Source organism: Caretta caretta, chromosome 1 (assembly GCF_965140235.1).
Source record: "Caretta caretta isolate rCarCar2 chromosome 1, rCarCar1.hap1, whole genome shotgun sequence".
Lineage (NCBI taxonomy): Eukaryota > Metazoa > Chordata > Testudines > Cheloniidae > Caretta > Caretta caretta.
The window spans coordinates 234,857,133-234,876,110 of record NC_134206.1 but is presented as its reverse complement, the minus strand read 5'-3'; the positions used below and the strand labels follow the sequence as shown (position 1 = coordinate 234,876,110).

At 42.1% G+C, this 18,978-nt stretch overlaps 1 long non-coding RNA gene across 2 annotated transcripts in view; it reads right to left on the bottom strand.

Annotated features, from left to right (window-relative positions):
* LOC125625133 (uncharacterized) overlaps positions 1-18,978 on the bottom strand; it is a 197,653-nt gene that overhangs the window by 53,213 nt on the left and 125,462 nt on the right. The gene's annotated exons all lie outside the window — the stretch shown is intronic.

Sequence of the window (18,978 nt, the reverse complement as noted above, 5' to 3'; positions counted from 1 at the left end):
CCTTTGTTTTAGCACCACTTATGTTTACTGAGTTCATGTTTTTGAGGTTTTCTTTGCAAACAGAATCAGCTAGAGATGTACTTTAAAAAAAATCTGAGGTTTCGGAGAACCTCATGGATAGTGGAACTAGGCTCTATAGAGGAAAAGGATTGACAGTAAGACATAGCTTGAAAGAGGTGATCAGTAGATGGGCGCGTGTCAGATGTTTCTGAGCCATGAGAAATGAATCTGGTGCCCAGGCATGCAGTTACTAGGGCTGTACAAATAATTTGCACAGAACTCAGCTGAAATCATGATGGAATGTGGGCTCTGTGGCATTTGTGAAAATTAGCTCATGTTTATGAACCTGAGCTGATGGTGTTTGTGCATAGAGTATGGCGTATTTAGCTGTGTCTGGCTGTGATGCCTTTTGGTGTGTATGCTGCAACTTTACATTTCTTGCACTTGATCTGTGCACAGGTAAGCAGCCATTTCATTCTTAAAGCTCAGTGCGGACTGTGAAAATAGACATATGTAGAGTGGTTCCCACTGAGGTTTTACTTTTGCTTTTTCTTATTTTGTTGTTTTCAATCTACAATAAAGATCATTCCAGCTGATGGTACACATTCTGCTCTTTATTCAAATAATAGTACACTTCCTGCTGTCTAAAAAGGGACTAACTTTGATACACCTCATCCCCTTTACTTTTTGACATCTTCAGGGAAAGTCTGAAATATCAAGATGTTTCCTGAACATAGGGAATAAGCTGCCTTCCCCAGGGTGAGGTAACTGGGCTCATGAGATACCAGTCCTATACAAGAGGAGATGAGCTTCAGGGCACATATAAATATGCATTATATACACACAGTTACCATCCCCACCAGAAGAAATAAATATGTTTAACAATCACATTTAGAATGCAACTTGGTTAGCTTCTGCTGCACTAATAACTCCTGCAATTAAGCAATGTTGGTAGCCAGAATAAAACTTGCATTCCTCTCAATGCCTAAAGAGTAGATATGGGCAGGTATTTAACCCCTTGAATGCCCTTGGGCAATCAGCATGTCTTAAATCAGGGAGGCTGTAACCGTAAACCCCTTGGAGGTAGTTTTGCTTCTTCTGTTACATCAGGAGGTGATAAAATAAAACAGTATGGCTGAATATTAAAAAGTCTGGAAAACTTTATGACTATACTAATAATAACCACCTTATGTTTAAATAACTTCTTTCATGCAATCTCTAACTTCACCTACCACTGAACTACAGCCACTTCTGGGGTGAAATGTGGCAGCTGTTTAACCACACATAGAAACACTAAGCAAGAAATTAAAACAGGACGTATAGAAGAATATCATATCCCACTGAAACTGCCGGGGCACTTTACGTAGCAAGAAAGTAAAGACCTGAGTTGGAATTTAGTCAGTGTGCTTTATGCTCTGACTTTTAATTTATTTTACCCTAAAATAAGGATAATTGTTATTTATTATTTGTATTACAATAGTGGCTAGAGGCCACAATAGCACCATGTGCTAGGCACTGTAGAAACATATTGAAAGACACAATAACTCTCTCTGCCCTGAGAACTTCCACTCTATGGCCATGATCCTGCCATCTATTTATCCTTAGGCCAAATTCTGGAGTCCTTACTGAGGTGACTCTTTCCTCACCCACAACAGCAGTTTTATGCTGAGTAGGTAAGGGAGGGCAGGACACTAATACAGACAGAACACAAATTTCACTGGTGGACTTGGATATGCCTAGCTCTGTTTGGGTGAAGAGGATGGAGGACAGGCACAAAGATTCAGGCACAGAACTAACATGCTTAGTGGAAGTAGGATCTACAAAGGAAAAGGGTTCAGGGTAAGAACTAGCCCTGACCCACTCAGCACCAGCCACAGGAGCTGGGCCCGTGGAGGGAGAACACATTCTGCACCCTCAAAAAGGGTGCACGACAGGCTTCTCAAGGTGATAACTGCCCCAGAGCTCATGGCAATGCTGTCCCTCCGATAGACACATGCCTTGGGGAGCAGTCACAATGCACAGCTTTGTGGTCTCCCAGGCTCCTGCAAATGCAGGCACTGGCTTAAGACCACAATCTTGCCCTTATGCATTCACTTCATATTGCAAAATACTGGTACTGTTCTATGCCCACAATGATTTTTCATACAAATGTTTGCTCACCGAAACCTCTTGTATCCCATGGCTATGAGAGGCAATGCTGGACTGGATGATGTTTTAATGCACTCAATTCCATTTAAAATTCTACAGGAGAAGGTTTTTTTCCCTGTGAATAGAGCCTTTAATGAATGCTCACGTTTAAATGAATGGTGTATTTCTTGGCTGGGTGTCAAAGGCTTAACAGAACTTGCACTATAGTCTTCTCACAGGAAAAAACAAATAGTTTCACACTGAGGTATTTGGAAACAGGTGTGCTGAACAATTACAGAACATTATGGCTCTTGGGGGCACCCTTCCAAGAAATTGAGATCTAAAAATGTTTAGTAACACTGTCACATTGATAAAATATCTGCTCCTGAATCCCACTACTAAGGGAGAAGCTGACTGGAGCATGGAGAGAAGATGTGATTACTATTATGTCAGGGTGTGAAGCAGCTAAAATTGCTGCCAATAGCCATGGAGAGAAAACAATAGAAAAACTTCAGTCAGAACTTAGTTTGGAAGGACAGGAAGACATCATCTGCTTAGTACTTCACTACCACAGTGAGCCTTTCTGACATACACACACACTACTCACCAGTCTATATTTAACTTCAGCAAAGCTTTTGACAGAGTGATCTCTCCTTCTTTAGCATCAATATCCGCTTCACAGCTCCACAGAATTGAGCAAGAGCCTTCTTTCCTGCAGCTCTTCTTACCTAGAAAAGCCTTTTCAGAGCTCTGTCTGACCAGCCCTTCACCTCGTTTCAAATCTCAAGAAAGATTTATCTTTTCTCCCTTGACTATGCACATGAATCCTAACTTGACAGACTCCTCTGTTATGCAATTCTTATTAATCCAACATTTTACTTTCCCCCATTTCTAACAAAGCAGCCAGACACAGTTCTAATAACTTTCAAAAATTATTTAAAATGCACAAAAAGACCCCCAGCCATAGTGTTCATCAGCCTGGCACATTCCCCCCGGCTTTTGCAAAATTTGTTTGTATCCCCTGCAGTGTTTGGATAGACAATGTTTACCAGTACCTCTTAATTTCTCTGATACCCTGCGTCTTTGAAACCAATATTCTTGGAAATGTGCTACTGCGATATTCGTTCAAACCACAGCACAGGTCCATCAAGTCAGATATTTTGCAGTAGTCAATTACCAATACCTCAATGGCCCCGCCTCCTCACTCTCCATAATCCACCAGGCTAATTATGTAAAGCTGTACATGGGAAATTCCTTCCTGGACCTTTCCTGCAATCAGGTTATTTTAGCATATATGGCTACAAATTTTATTACTGGTCATTAAATTATTCATCTCTCAGTATTTAACTCTATGATATCACATGGTAATGGATTCCTGAGACAATTCTAATGTTGAAGGATGAAAATACCTTATCCCATTTTTGAAGTTTTAGGGGAGGGGAGAGACCTCAAGACTTTTCTATGTATTCTACAGTGCAACACATTTGTATATCTCTGTAGAGCCTGTGCGTCTTATTCAAGATCAGTTCTGCTCAACACTCTGGTCCAGCAACGTCCCTCCTTAAGATTTCCTATTTCAGCTGCACCCTTGTTTCTGTAACTGTGAAACCAATGCTAAACAAACCAGGAATTAAATACCAGATGTAATCAATCATAACACTTCACACTTCTGTAGCACCTTGGCTAGTGATATTCATCCAAGGAGCTCAAAAGGCTCTCTAAAGCAGGTGAATACTATTCACTTTTACAAATAGCAGGCCAAACTGTGCACTCATTTACAGCAGAGTAAATCTGCAGTAACTCTACTGATGACAATGTGGCTACACTGGTGTAAGTGGTGGAAGAATCAGGCAGAAGGAATCTGAGCCAGAGAGATTAATTGGCTTGAACAACAGTCATGCAGGAAGTCAGTGGCAGGCTAAAGGAATGGAATACAGGTATCCTGACTTTTAGTCCTTCCGTCTTTAGCTGTTAGGCAATTCTGCCCCTGTGTTCATAATAAGCGTACTGTGGGGTGAATAAATGGTGTGAATGCTAACAAAATACAAGCTAGCCTGAGGCTGCTCTTTGGGGTCCAGCCAGTCCTTCCTCACCTCCTGCAAGCCTCAAACAAGCCAAAACTGGATCATCAGCCACATGAAATGCCTAAGTAGCATAATAATAATTAACACCAAGTCAGTCTCCTGTTCTCTCTATGACCCAATATAGACTCGTCAGGGGTCTGATGATCAGACATAAATTTGTTGTGATTTACTGATCCTACTAAGTTGTCCAGTGGGTGTGAGACTCAGTAATGATTACTTTGCATTTTGACAGGTTTCAGAGTAACAGCCGTGTTAGTCTGTATTCGCAAAAAGAAAAGGAGTACTTGTGGCACCTTAGAGACTAACCAATTTATTTGAGCGTAAGCTTTCATGAGCTACAGCTTACTTCATCGGATGCATACTGTGGAAAATACAGAAGATGTTTGTTTTTATACACACAAATCATGAAAAAATGGGTGTTTATCACTACAGAAGGTTTTCGCTCCTCCCACCCCACTCTCCTGCTGGTAATAGCTTATGTAAAGTGATCACTCTCCTTACAATGTGTATGATAATCAAGGTGGGCCATTTCCAGCACAAATCCAGGTTTTCTCCCCAGCCCCCTCTCCCCCCCACAAACCCACTTTCCCATTGTTAATAGCTTATCTAAAGTGATCACTCTCCTTACTTTCCTTTTCTTTTTGCATTTTGAGTTCTAACAAGAGCTGGCCAGAAAAAGAGGACACAGTTTTTGTGAGAAATTTCTCAAAAGCCGTATTTTTTTCTCCACTGAAAAAAATAAAAAAATTCTTCAATCAGCTCTAGTTCGATCTAAAAACAAAACATTTTCACTAAGCAGAACAGCTGGAGACATTTTTCTTTAAAACTTTTGTCTACATCAGGCATCCAGCTCCTTCCCCTGATCTCATCAGTGCCAAAGGGCTATTCCGTTATTGCTATCAGAAAATCTTAACTTTTAAAATTAGAGTTTAACCAACTGAACTTTGATCATGTGCATGAGGTTTCAATTAGCAGAGTCCAGTAAATCTAAGTTTTAACTCTCTCTCCCACTTTGTTTTGTTACGTAAAAAACAAAAAATAAATCAAAACTAAAAGCACAGAACCGTTAGACTTTTTTAAACCTTTGGCGAACACTTCTTCTAGGAGGCAGAGTGGCCTAGTGGATCGCACACTAGACTAGGACTCAAGACCTGTGTTCTATTCCTTGTTTGCCACTGCTTCAGTTTCCTCATCTGTAGAATGAGGGTGATACTTCATCTGCATTGTGAAGTGCTTTGAGATCTCCTGATAATAGCACTATATAAATACTGGATAGTAATTTTGGGGTGTAATAATTCAGGAAACCCTAGCCCAATGGAATTCAAATGTGGTTGGAAAAGTCTACCTCCGCCTCAGACCTACTCTACCAATTTTAGAGACTAACCAATTTATTTGAGCATGAGCTTTCGTGAGCTACAGCTCACTTCATCAGATGTTTACCGTGGAAACTGCAGCAGACTTTATATACACACAGAGAATATGAAACAATACCTCCTCCCACCCCACTGTCCTGCTGGTAATAGCTTATCTAAAGTGATCAACAGGTGGGCCATTTCCAGCACAAATCCAGGTTTTCTCACCCTCCACCCCCCACACAAATTCACTCTCCTGCTGGTGCTAGCCCATCCAAAGTGACAACTCTTTACATAATCAAGTAGGGCTATTTCCTGCATAGATCAAGGTTTTCTCACATCCCCCCCACCCCCATACACACACAAACTCACTCTCCTGCTGGTAATAGCTCATCTAAACTGACCACTCTCCAAGTTTAAATCCAAGTTAAACTAGAACATCTGGGGGGGGGGGGGGGTAGGAAAAAACAAGAAGAAACAGGCTACCTTGCATAATGACTTAGCCACTCCCAGTCTCTATTTAAGCCTAAATTAATAGTATCCAATTTGCAAATGAATTCCAATTCAGCAGTTTCTCGCTGGAGTCTGGATTTGAAGTTTTTTTGTTTTAAGATAGCGACCTTCATGTCTGTGATTGCGTGACCAGAGAGATTGAAGTGTTCTCCGACTGGTTTATGAATGTTATAATTCTTGACATCTGATTTGTGTCCATTTATTCTTTTACGTAGAGACTGTCCAGTTTGACCAATGTACATGGCAGAGGGGCATTGCTGGCACATGATGGCATATATCACATTGGTGGATGTGCAGGTGAACGAGCCTCTGATGGTGTGGCTGATGTTATTAGGCCCTGTGATGGTGTCCCCTGAATAGATATGTGGGCACAATTGGCAACGGGCTTTGTTGCAAGGATAAGTTCCTGGGTTAGTGGTTCTGTTGTGTGGTATGTGGTTGTTGGTGAGTATTTGCTTTTGGGGCCGAATTCTGTGTTGATGTACACTGACTGCAACTCCAAAAGGCAATGGGATTGTGCAAATAGTAAGCCAGGACAGAATTTGTCCTGTACGTTTATCCAAATTCATAAAGCTTCTTGGTTGAGAGATTGGGCTGGAATTCATGCAAGAACATGCTGACTCTTGAGGTTTCCAATATTTCCTGTTTATGGCTTAATCTGAATTACCATGATCATTTTTGTGATATTTTTGTATTTCATTTTCCAATTCAGGGAGTGGGGGTTGGGAGGGGGAGCAGCAGAAGCATACAAAATGCAGGGGGGAGAGGGGAGGGGAAGGGGGATTAATAATTGAACTTTCAAGGGTTTGCCCTTCACAAATTACAATTCATTCAATTGTGAATAATTCCAAGCAAAAATATAATAACTGAATGATATCAAATGATTACAGAGTAACTAGGCAGATGAGTCATTATACATCAGTGTTTCACAAAGTGTGGGGCATACCCTGTAAGGGGGCCTGAAGACCTAACCAAGAGTCATTACGGAGGACAAACACATTAAGACAGGTATGTATTTAACAACATATGGTGGGTTTGCAAGGGAAGCATGACTGTTTTAAATTTTCCTGAAGGGCAACTGTTTTCAAAAGTATGGGAGATATCGTCATACATCATGATCTAATGCAGAAGAATGCTACTACCTGCCCATGACACAGGTCTGTAGTATTTAATCTACATATCATCAGTTATCCCTGTCATGCATCACATTGCAAGACCTACAAGCACTTCCTAATTTGTTATGCTATTAAAGGGCAAGACACTAGCTTTCTGTGAGGTAGCTGTGTAAGAGGAGGGGAGCAGACCAATGCTGGGAATGCCTTTAGATCCAGAGCCACCCTGCCAGGATACTCTGGGAGGCCTATAGGAGTGCAAGGAACGCATTCCCATTCCTCTGAAAAGGTACAATGGATGCTTCCAGCTAGTGCCTGCTGCACAGATACTAGCTGGGTGACTGCCTGACCATGACTCCATGCTTCAGCCAGTAACAAAGCCAGGGTCCCGTTCTAACCTTCTCCAGAATACTAGGTAAAGACCCTGCTCATGTGTGAAGAAGAAATCTCTCTACACCGTTTTCTTTCTACACTACTTGTGCATGTGCAAAGCATAGGGCAGAATCTGAACCCTAGTCCCCTATGGATAGATAAATCCTGGTTTCTGATTAGGGATGAATTACAGAACAGTCCCTGAAGTAACTTCTTTTTATCACTAGAACAGAACTTGATCCCTTCGTGGAGGCTCTGAAATGTTGAGTGTTACATTGGTATTACTTTTTTTGCACCTCTGCTCTTCCTAGTTTTGACCTGAACTGATTGTAATCTGCTCCACTAGATTTAACAAGGAGGCCTGTTCTTGTAAAAGCTCCAGGCAAACTTTGCAAATTCCAGAGGTTCAAGAACTTCCCAGGAGCTTGGGATAGCGCTGCAAATATCTGGGTGCTCTCATCTGACCCAACTTGAAGCTAAGCTCTGAACTACTTGAGATTCAACCTTCTCTAGCTTGACATTTGGTTTTGCTGGTGGTTTTTGTTTTGGAAGAATTCTTTTATTCCAAAGTTAGGAACGAACACTTGAGAAGTTTGAGGCTTACATTCTGAAAGTAGGACATGGAGATGTACATTACATCAGAGGCAACATAATATAAAAGAGGAACAATGTAAAAAATGAGAAAACAGTTAATTGGAAAATTGAATATAATGAAAATAATAACACGGGGGTAGGAAGGACAGGAGAAGAATAACTATACTAAGTAATTTGATACATATATTGTAGGGGTGAAGACCTGGCCCCACTGACGTCAAAAGGAGTTTTGCTTTGACTTCAGTGGGATCAGGATTTCACCCTAGATGTATATTTTAACACATAAATCAGGGGAAAAGTTCACAATTGTGCCCTAGGGCCAGATTTTCAAAAGAGCTCAGACCCCATTACAAATACTCAGATTTTCAACAGAGATGAGTCTCTCACAGAACCATCAGCCATAAGTGTCACAATGGGAGCAGCTTGGTGCTCAGGATTTTTGCAAATCTGCTCCTTATTCAGGCGCCTAAATGGGAGCTGGAAAATACAGCAGCAATTGTGGGCTCTTAGCATATAAAAATCTGATCCTGAGGTCTTCTGAAAATATGGCCTATCTTGCCTTAGAACCATTAGCCTCATGGTTTCTTGGAAAATGAACCATGTCCTCCATATTCTGTGTGATGAAAAGTAAAATTTGCATTTGATTTCAGAGCTTATTTATTTATTTCCCTCCCTTACATTTATAAATGCATGCACATGACCCACTCTTAATCTTATCCCTGACCAGCAGAAGGGACAGCCTCCTGCTCTTATTGTTATCTGTGTAAGCATGGCAGATGCAATTTCATAAGCTTCCAAATCATCTATGGTTTAGGAAACACATGAGGCTAAGTTCTGCCCTTAGGTACACATGCTCATGTCCTATTTACTTCAATGGGAGTTCCACATGTACATCAAAGGGCTGAATTGTCCTAGAGCACAGTTCTCAAAATGTGGTCTATGGACCACCGGTAGTCTGCAGACAGCTGTCTGGCCACATGATATTGCTGTTCTTCCTTCTCTCCAGCTATTAAGTCCCATTAAAAGACTGCTAAAAATACATGAAATATTTTCCTAAATGTTACTTTTCCATTTAAGCAATTGGGGTCAGAGCAGCAGCATGGTCCAGTGAGTAGGACACCTGGGTTCTATTCCTGACTCTGCCACAGATCTTCTGTGTGGTCTTGGACAAGTCATTTTAACCACTCTCTGCCTCAGTTTCCCCTTCTATGTTTTGGCTATATAGGGAAAGACTCCTACTGACTTCAGTGGGCACTGAATCAGGCCCTTAGTTAGGGACTGTCTTTTACTATGTGTTTGCACATTGCTTTGGCAACTGGTCATAACCCGTAGGTATTGCTGCAATACAAATAAATAATATTGTATCTTATATGCAAATTAATGATTGGTTTTTCACACAATCACCAATGGGAGTAGAGATTATATTAACATACGGTCCACACTATGAAAATTCCTGGTCTAGAATATGTTTCAGATGATTTATTTATGCAGCAAGGGACATTGGCATTAATTGTTAGGTTTGTTGCATACGTTCTTCAGTCTATCAGCATCAAGGCTTGGTGGTCACAAAATGAGGTGTAGCACTTCTTAATTGGCAAAAAATTCTTTGCTCCCCATTTTCTTCAGAAGATCAAAGACTGTGTATTTTTAGGTCAGGCATTTTATAAGCTTCCCTGTATTCTGCACAAAAAAGGCCAACATCCAAATCAGGGCAAATAGTGTCACATGTTCTCACATCAGTGTCAGAAATGTTTCCTTTCAATTCTTGCAAACATTGTCATTTAGTTTCAACTCCAATAAATTAACAGACTCCAATTCTTCCAAGTGATCTGCTTCTATGACTCTCTTGACTGATGTGAGTGTTTTACTTCTTGGATCCCCTCCCTTTAAATGTCCAATACTAACCATAAAAGTTGACTTGGTTACTGTTGTTCTCTATAACTGGTATTTCACCTCAGAATTATCCTATCATCCATCAACTAGCGTCTTCTGTTTCATCAAATTAATTTTTGATATCTTTGTATGCCTTGTCTTCTCCCTCCACAACTCAGGGCCACACTAATCAATTTTCTGAAACTACAATCAGTGATCTGAAACAGTGGTTGTCAAACTGTGGGTCGCGACCCAGTACTGGGTCACAGAATGTAAGGCACTGGGGTCAGCACCACCACCAGGCCATTAAAAGTCCCGTCGGCAGTGCTGCCCGGCTAAGGCAGGCTAGTCCCTACCTGTTCTGACATTGTGCTGCACCCTGGAAGCAGCAGGTCTGGCTCCTAGGCGGTGGGGCCACGGGGCTCTGTGTGCTGCCCCCGTCCCGAGCACCGGCTCCACACTCCCATTGGCCGGAAACCGGCCAATGGGAACTGAGAGGTGGTGGTGCCTGCACCCCAACCCTCTGCCCCAGCCCTGAGCCCCTCCCATGCCCCAAACCCCTCATCCCCAGCTCCGTTAGGTCATGAGCATCAACAATTTTCTTCAACTGGGTTGCCAGAAAAAAAGTTTGAAAACCACTGCTCTAAATCACTCTAAGTCATACTGGCAGAGAGGCCAAGAATTGAATGAACACAGAGACTGAAATATCTTCTTATCTTTAGAGTTGATCCTTTAGGTGAAATTGAAGTATATTGGTAGAATAGCACGGGGAAGTGTGCATTCCAGCTACTTGTGCCTGTTCTGTTGATAGAGGGCTTTAGTATCCAGCACAGAAGTTAGAATTATTTATTTGTGTTGATATTCTCAGTCCTACATCAGACACAGACATTGACACAGTCCCTGCTTCAAGGAGCTTACCATCTAAATAGACAGACAACACAACATGCATGAGGAGACCCAGAAGAAGATGCAAACCTAGGCCCCAATTTTGCGATCAGATTCATACAAGCAGACCCCCTACACCTTTTAAAGTCCCACTAAAGACAATAGATGCATGCAACTGCCCACATGCATCCAAATGCAGAATTGAGTCCTTAGAACAAACACACATGTAGGCAAGAGGTAAGCGAACGCAATTCAGTCACAGTAAATTTCACTGATGGCGTTGGCATTTATGGGTTTCATAGGAGGAGGTAGGTAGGCCAGTGTATCATAAATCTACGGTTTATTTTTTAAAAAAATTGTTCTTATTCATATTCCACCTACTATAAATGAAAAGAAGAATTAAATTGCTCTTTTGGAGGCTGGGGGATAGAGGACTGAATACTCATCTACCTGGGATAATAGTCATCACCCAACTACAAAGAGATTTCTGACCTTCAGACACCCACATAATATATACATACATATAATATAGCTGTTCTAGTTGGGGCAGAGTTAAATATTTAAATAATACCAAACTAAAATAAAAATAGCATTTGTTTTTTATAGCTATATTTTTAAACAACTGAAAAATGGACAGCCGATGCTGAAATGTTCATTAATATCTACGCTATTTCCACTATACGCTCAAAGATTTGGATCTGATTTTAAAGTTCCTCCACTCAAGGAGATGTAGATTTTCTTGGCAACAGCTGCTGTGTAAAATATTCTGAGATAGAATTTTTTATCATAATTAATAATAGATGAAAATTTCTGTGGTTTTGATGTTCTAAACTCTATGCTGTTTGATTTACGATGTCTTTATAGTTGTTTTTCTGGTAATTCTATGCCTCTTTCTGTTGGTATAAGGCTGGTTGTCTCTTTTATTTCCCTAGTGGAGTTGATACAGTACTCTTTTCTTCCCTCTTTTGCTCTCTGTTTCTGTAAATATATTTCATAAAGTTCCCCATTCCTCCTTAATGAGACTGATCCCTATGTTCTGTAAGTTTATTACAGTGGATTTTTTTTTTAAACTCTGCACAGTGATAGTAAAAATTATCCTTGGAGCTACTATTGCAGCTAGGAGAATGTTCAGTGTCCACTCTGGCAGCTGTCTCTTTTCTCTGTAATGAATGTTTTAAACTGGATGGTGACTGAAAATGTACATTATACTTTGGAAAAAAAACAGGTTGGTGTCACTTACAAAAAAGTTATTGGCTCACACTTGATAATTGTTAGCTTAAAAGCAAGTTCAGTATAGGTGCTTGTAGGGTATTATTATTGCGTCAGCACTTCCAGCTCCTGTGATAACAGAGGAGCATGTAGGATAGGTGGATCACTAGCAACTACTATAGTTAAAAGAACAGGAGTACTTGTGGCACCTTACAGACTAAAAAATTTAACTGTAGTTAGGGTTGCCAAAGTGTTTTCAGAATAACCCCCTTGTTTTCTATCTTTCATAACTTTTGCGAAGTTTCACCTACCTGGTTCAAATTTTCCAGGCTTCATCTCTGCCTGAAAGTGAATTTTCTTGGAAAATTTGAATAAATACATCCCAGCCATTTTGGAGTATGTGGAAAGTAAAACAAACACACCAAAAAACAATTAAAAACAAAAATATTGCAACTTGTCTCCCTTTTTACCTGCTCTACATCTGGAAGGAGAAAGCTGGCAGGACATTGTCCTCATTGAGGGAAAGCACACTTGAGTGCTTCAATGAAAACTTCTTGAAATTTGACTGAGTTAGGAAGCACTAATTGTTGCAATTTGCATAGGACAGGCAACGGTACCAAAGATAGTTGTACAACAACCTGCCCATCTTAGGAAGGTGGGCTGTGCTGTGTCTGTGTGCACAGCTTCTTTCTCTAGTGGTGAACGTGTGCATCTCTAGAGGTGATCAGACCAAATAAGCAGGGTTCATAACAGCTTTGCTCCGTTTAACACAATTAGGGGAAGGCGCTCTCTGCTAGGTGGTTTCCAACTCTTACAGTCTTTGGGGAAGCAGGAATTAACCTGGGCATCATTCCAATGCACAGATCTATCCCATGCCTTCATTGGCATGTACAGAACCCCAGTGCAATTGCAAAGAACAGTAAAAGGGAATAGGGCAGGAATGCCAGATGCCTAGAAGGAACTCCACCTCCAGCAGTCACCATCTTGACTGTCCCTCCAGCCTCAGCAATTTAGCCCCAGATTAAGCTCTTCCTTCAATTTTGGCAGTGGCCCATTGTTACATGTGGGACATGCTCATAAGGACCTGTCCCACGCCCCAAGTTCATGCTGTCAGCCTGCTGTGGCTCTGCAGCACAACAGCACATGCCCTCTCCTTCAGCCCTTCTCCAATGGCCATCCCATCCTCCAATCACAGGAGAACTGAAAGAGGGGCTGGATTTCCTGCCAACTCTCTAGCGGACCAAGGTTCTGTGCGTGTGGTGGTGGAGGTGGGGAAGTGTGATGAGTCCCCCTTCTGCACTCTGCCCATCCTCCCAGCCAGTCAGGGCTTCGGGGTCAGGGCAAGCCTTCACAGCATAGCTGCTGATTTGTGGACCTGGGGCATTATGCGATCTTTAAAGATATAGTAAAGTGCCCATTCAGGGTCTGATTCTGGCACCCTTCCTCACAGTGGTAAAATATCCCCTTGGGAAGAGGGTCAGCAAAGGCTATCCACCTTTTAAGTCACACTTAAGTCCTGTTTTGAGGACTTCAGTGGTGCCTCAGGCTCTCTGCACAGGAGTGTTTCACCCCCAGAGCACAGGTCATGAGCACAGATCGTGAGGTTCAATGACACAGGTTTGTACTCACAGTTAGGGTGTGTATATTTCACATAGCTGTAGGAAGTGGCCTGCTGAGAGGCACAGACCCAGAGAGAATACCTCAAGTCTTTAGCATTCTCCCCTCGGTGCAGCTCTGTTTCCTTTGAGACCCCATGCACCTCCCCCTCCCCCTTCTCCAGGAGTGTAGTTCTGCTCAAACCTTATATGAGCCATATAAGAAGAGAGCCAGTTCTGTCTCCATCCCATATCAGAGCTAGGAAGACAATGGCCCGCAATAAGGGAAAGCCCTTGTCTCACTGTGTGTGAACTTCACATGTGATAGTGCCTTTAAGTGCAGTCCAACCAAATAGTTCCAGATTATGGAATTCTATTTATTTTCAATTTAAAAATAAAAAAGAAATTCCAATTACAAAACCTATCACCCGCAATTCCTCTCAGTGGTTCTCAACGAGGAGTTCGGGGCCCACTGCGGGGCCATGAGCAGATTTCAGGGGGGTCCGCCAGGCAGGGCCAGCATTAGACTTGCTGGGGCCCATTGCAGAAAGCCGAAGCCCCACCGCCTGGGGCTGAAGCCCAGGGCTCCAAGCCCCGCCACCCGGGGCTGAAGCCGAAGCCTGAGCAACTTAGCTTCACAGGGCCCCCTGTGGCATGGAGCCCCAGGCAATTGCCCTGCTTGCGACCCACTAATGCAGGCTCTGGTTTTTATACGCAGTTGTTGTGGCACAGACAGGCCATGGAGTTTTTATAGCATGTTGGGGGGGCCTCAGAAAGAACAAGGTTGAGAACCCCTGCTCTAGATTATAGCCAGTACAGTTCCATCACAGAAGCCACTGATGCAAGTAAAACATCACAGTTAGTAAGAATTTCTTCTTTCTCTTACACTGTACGCTTTTCCTCTTTACAGGACTTTGCACTTTTTAAATAGCTGCTTCTGTCCTTGCTCTATTATCACTGCAGTATGACTGCTTGCGTAAGACTGCAATAAGATTGTCATTTTACACCTCTGCGATTGGATGATTGACTTCATGGTTTAGATGTCCAGTTATCAATTTATAACTATAAAGATGTATGAGTTTTGTCACTTAGATTGTCCTGCTTCTGTGTTTTTCAGCAAAATCTCGATATTTGCCTATACTGCAACACACCATATGGGCATAATCATGGCAATGTGGCTTTTTCTAATGTCTGCATTTTTATTTTTAACACTGCACTTTCCATAAAATACTTTAGCAAAAGGAATGGAGAATTGTAGCTTAAATATTAAAATGATTTACCATGACCATCTTTTTTTTTTTTTGGAGTTATAATTTAATCAACAGCCTCTAGTGCACAGACACTAATTTCTTCCTTGATAACCCCAGGTTTTCTGGCATTCTTTAGTAAACTGGACCTTGTAAAAACTATGCTTTGGTGGTCCACGATTATCTCTATAGAACCAGGCTGTTCCCAGTCAATAATTTTTTTTAAAACAATTAAGAGAATGCTTACTGAGAAATATGCCTCTTGCAAACTGATGCAATTTTGAAAGCTTGCTGGGAAACAATCACTAGACTTACTGTAAATGGTGGCATTTTCATCCTCAGACTATGATTATCATTGTCTTGGAAGCCTGAAACCTTCGAGTAAAACTCAATATTATTTTATGATGTTGTATTTATATATGCACTTTCAGCCCCCAAAAGGGTCTCCTAATGCTGCCCAGAGTTCTGGTCAGAGCCATGAAATTAAGACTATTTGGTGGTCCTCCTGTCTATAACCTTCCCAACTAGGTCCACACACATATATCAACGCCCAATTAATAGTTCACAACAATGGTCATGGTGAATGGAGAAAAGGGGACACAAAATGTGTTTGGTTATGAAGCACTGCTGACTATGGGACAACACAGACTACTTAACAATACAGCCACAAGTGGACTGCATTGCAAGAACTCAGACCATAACGCTGGCATTAACAGTAAATGGTGCTGAACTTGGGTATCTGACTGCACCCTTCATAGTCAGGACCACACAAAAACCCATTTAACAGAGGCAATTAAATATGCCAAAGATTTGGCCTCACCCTTCCAAGCTGGGAAAATGCACCCATGCATTTGTGTGAATGTGGCGAGAGAAACTTCATTTTACATCTGAACACGAAAGTCTAATATTCCTAGCAATGATGTGTTCAGCAAAGCCTGACTAAAGTAGCCTGCAAACGTAGAGTTTTAAAATGAATTAAGCAATCCCTAAACTGGCTGACCTAGCTGATTAACTCAACAAACTTTTCCCACCCTTTCAAAAGGACAGCAACCTGATCATGTCTTCCCCGTCTTCATACAGTTGTGTTCAAACAATCAGGGAACAGAAACAACAACTTGTGACTCAAGTACCTATCATACAGCAGTTAGACATGCAGCATACTCTGTGATCAATGCAGAGGATGAAACTTATTCTCATGCAGCATTAATAGAATAATATTGAACAATGAACACAAAATGCCCAGTTTATGAGATCAGATGAGATCATAGACTGAGATAACATGTTTCAGAAGGCCATAGGCATCATCTAGTTATAGACACCCTGGGTTGATCAGAATTATTAGGAATGTAGGCCATCATCATTAAGGAGAATTCTCTAGATTCACAGCATAGTAGCAAAGGATTATAAAATATTCCTCCATAAAAGATAATTACTAATAAACAAAAATGCACTGATGTTTCATTTGCCCTATTCTCATGTTACTCTGAGTAGAATGCATTTTTACAAGAAATATGTATTTCTTATATATTTTATTGCTTTTCCTTGAAAATTTGAAAAATTTTCTGTGATTCACTGGGCTGATTAACAGTTGTAAATGACGAAACAGTCCCCAGGGATGTTAAGGTTGGAAAAGACCTATTAGGCCATCTATTCTGTCTCCTAGTAGTATTTCTCAGCAAGTTACATAGGTGGTTTACTTGGCGTTTGCGCTGATATAAATGGGCCATCCTATGGCATTATCCTTGGAAGCCAGGAGCAGACATAATACTTCAAGGGGTGCTAGGTGACAGCACCCTTATCTGTGACTCTTGTTACTAGATATGGCACATGCTTCTTGCAGCACATTGGGGGACAGAGGATGATATGACTTCCCTTCTCTCTGCAAATTATAGCTGCCTCCCACAAGGGTGCACTGCAAAGAGTCTCACATTCTTGGTCTTTCCCAAGTATAAAAACAAGCTATAATTGGAAATGAGATATTTAATCTCAAGGGGACGCTCCTGGTTAAATATTTTGATGCTATAAATATGAAGATAACTTTGTTGGCAGCTGTGCTGCACAACAAAGCTTTGCAATCCCAATGAAGTATGTAAAGCCATTCACTCCCATTCCTTCAAAACACCAGTGAAGAGAAGAACATAGCAGGGAGGAGTACATCCAATCAATTAGTTCAATCAGTTTGTGTCGCTTCTATGGTACCCTTCATGAAGAATGATCACAAGGAACTTCACTTAAACTAACCTCAAACACTTACCAAACTACAACAGAGGAGGCAGAATAAAACAAACTAGTCTTCAAAACTAAAGCTTAAAAATGCCAAGGGCCCTATTAACTATAAAAAGCTTACAGCATCTCTGTGTGTGTGCACACACTTGCAAACATGAGAAAGAAAATATATATGTACATAAAAAAAAAACAGAAATTAGCAATCCATGCTGCCTCAGAGAGATTGTGCACTTCACTCTTGAAAAAATGTGACTTGCAAGGACCCCCATATGAGGATTTGAGCCCCCCTAAGGCCAACATTCAGATTAACTTAGATAACAGAGATGGCCAGGGAAAACAAAAACCCATCTAGACCATAAAATCATCACACAGTGCACAGTCCCGTATCTTAGTTCAGGACCTTACACATAACAATAGAAAGGCACAGCATTCCATGTGCTTATAAATACTGTAAAGATGTGAAATACAAATTAGCTGAAATTGGCAGGGATCATATTATCTATTGCAATATCGAATTAAAAGTCTGGAACTACTGGCAATTTTATGTGTCATACTGTGTTAACAGTTTCTTAATGTGTTGATAGTGTTCGTTTACACAGAAGGGGAAAGTAATTATAAGACTTTCCTGCATGTCTGTATTGTTCTAGTCTTAAAAGGGGGCTGTGGGCAAAAAAAAGCAGGGAAGCAACACCACCACAACAGATAAATAGCCTCCTAACAAATACTGAGGAGGCAATCACAAGACAATGGCCTACTCCCAGGGCCCTGGCCTGAGTGACTGTTCTGTCAATGCTGGGACCTAATAGATCAATGGGCTATACACTGTTAAAAAAAACTTCATGGAGAAGAAAGGGGTGGGGGGGTCAATAGTCAGTTGGGGTCAGTGGGCAGGTTGACAGACAGAGAGGCTCTGCAGAGGAGTCTTTCCCCAGATCCAGGGAATGGTAAGCCATGAGGAAAAGCAGGCATGAGTGTAAACTGGTTTATCGTTTTTAAGATCTGTTTTCTCTGAAATGCTTTTGTTCTAAATAAATAATAGTTGCTTTAAGAAGGATGTTGGATTGAGGGAGCAGAACTGCAGATGCTGAAGATAAGTCATACCTGCTGAGGTAAATCGTGGTTGCTCATAGGGAACTGCAGCAAGAGCCCAGTCTGAGAATAGGAGAATCATGTGATTCCAACCCAAGAGAGGTGACGGCTGTGTGGCTGTAGCATGTCTGGTGAAGACGCTCTATGCCAACAGGAGAGCGCTCTCCCGCTGGCATAATTACTCCATCTCTGCACGTGGCGGAAACTATGTCAGCAGGAGAGAGTTTCCCATCGACATAGCGCGGTACAGACACCGCGCTAAGTCGATGTAACTTATGTCGCTCCGGTGAGGGTGTGTGTGTGGCTTTTTCACACCCCAGAGCAATGTAACTTTGTAGGGAGCCAGGGTGGCTTCCCTCCGAACCAGAGGGTAAAGAGCCACCCTCTCAGCCTGAGTGGGCGGGGCCAGACCAAGCTTACGCCAATCCCCGGAAGGGGAGCGGTGGGACAGGAAGTACAAAGGGCGGGGCCCTTTGCCCAGTGAGGGCAGCACCAGGGAGGGAGACAGACACAGGCTGCTCCCTCCAGACCCTGCTGCCGACCCAGGGGAGGCCCTGGGCCAGGAGGAACCTGACCGGGAGGAAGGCCTGAGGCGACCAGGACTGCCAACCGCCGAGTACCCAGAGGGCCTGGAGGGGCCCGGCTGTAGCCCGGGCCAGCGTGAGTCCGACACAGAGGGGGAGCTGGAGCTGCCAGCAGCT